Below are 1,638 nucleotides of genomic sequence, written 5' to 3'. Positions count from 1 at the left end.
GTTTGTTATCTATTATGTTGAGTTGTTAAATATTTTCAAAACCGTCAAAGAAGTTGATGTCTTTCCTCGTTCTAATCGGAAAGATACAATATTGGTGAATACACGTATTAATAGACACGGTAAAGGCTTATGGAATTCGTAAAGGTATTGCAATGGACGACTTCTACCCGCACCACGAAATAATTGAAGTAAGGGTCTGGATATCTTAGAATGGAAATGAAATAATTAGGTGCCCACGTGAAGGATCGTGTCTAAACAAGTTCTAGTTACTTACATATCTTAAGGAATATCCAGTGCCTCCTCCTTAGGATCCTTCTTTTACTCATAATTATTTTCCGCCACTAAATCCTCATGCATATCTTACTCGACCACTGTTTATTTTTCTTGTTATAATACATTTCTTTTTCTTGTGATAAGGCATAAGTTAATTACATTTTAAAGTGGACTCAAATTTTCTATTAAGCAAAGAACTAGGTATATATTATTCCTTATTGTTAGATATTGGTAGTGAACCAGTTAGTATGATTGAAACAATTATGCAACTAATATTGCAAATGTAAGATTTTTAAAACTCAATGATTTAGAGATACTGTATTTGACTTTGTATACTTGCATATTTTATAAATAAATGATACTTAATTTGGATATATACACATTTGAATTCTATTGTATATTGATACTATTTTGGATGTCTTAGCTAGTGAGGGAATTAATATTTTTTTCTATGCTGTAAAACTATCATAAGTCCAACCATTAGTGTTATTTATGTTTTTGATTGTGTGTCATTTAATTTCTAATTTTCTATTTCAACTTCTATTTAGGGAATTAATATTTATGTTTTATACTATCAAATTATCATAATTAACCCATTAATGTTATTTCCGTTTATGGTTGTGTCTCTTTATTTCTATTCTTTTATTTTAGTTTCTGTTTAGAGAATTAATATTTTAAATGTATACTGTAAAACTATCATAAATACAACCATTAATGGTATTACTATGTCTGATTGTTTGTCACTTGATTTCTAATTTCTCTATTTCAGTTTGTGTTAAAGGTTTTAATATTTCTATAGTATACTCTCAAACTATCATAATTACAACCATTAATGTTATTTCTGTTTCTGATTGTGATTCATTTGATTTCTAATTTTCTATTTCAGTTTCTATTTAGGAAATTAATATTTCTGTTTTATAGTTTCAAACTATCATAATTACAACAATTAACGTTATTTCTGTTTTTGATTGTGTGTCATTTGATTTCTAATTTTTTATTTTTATTTCTGTTTCGGGAATTAAACTTTTTGTTGTATACTCTTATACTATCACAATTACAACCATTAATATTATTTTTGTTTTTGATTATGTGTCGTTTAATTTCAAATTTTCTATTTCTGTTTATGTTTTGGGAATTAAAATTTTTGTTGTATACTCTCAAACTATTATCATTAAAACTTTAATGTTGTTTATGTTTACGATTGGGTGTCATTTGATTTCTAGTTTTCTATTTCATCTTTTTGCTACATTACGGAAATACTCAAATTTTGGCTCAGTTATCATTTTGTCGACCCTGATGTGTTTTTGAGACAACGAAGGATACTACACAGACGGTGTGTATATTCTTATCTCCGACAAATAGATT

This window comes from Vicia villosa, linkage group LG3 (assembly GCF_029867415.1).
Source record: "Vicia villosa cultivar HV-30 ecotype Madison, WI linkage group LG3, Vvil1.0, whole genome shotgun sequence".
Classification (NCBI taxonomy): Eukaryota; Viridiplantae; Streptophyta; class Magnoliopsida; order Fabales; family Fabaceae; genus Vicia; species Vicia villosa.
Note: the sequence above shows the minus strand (reverse complement) of the source record.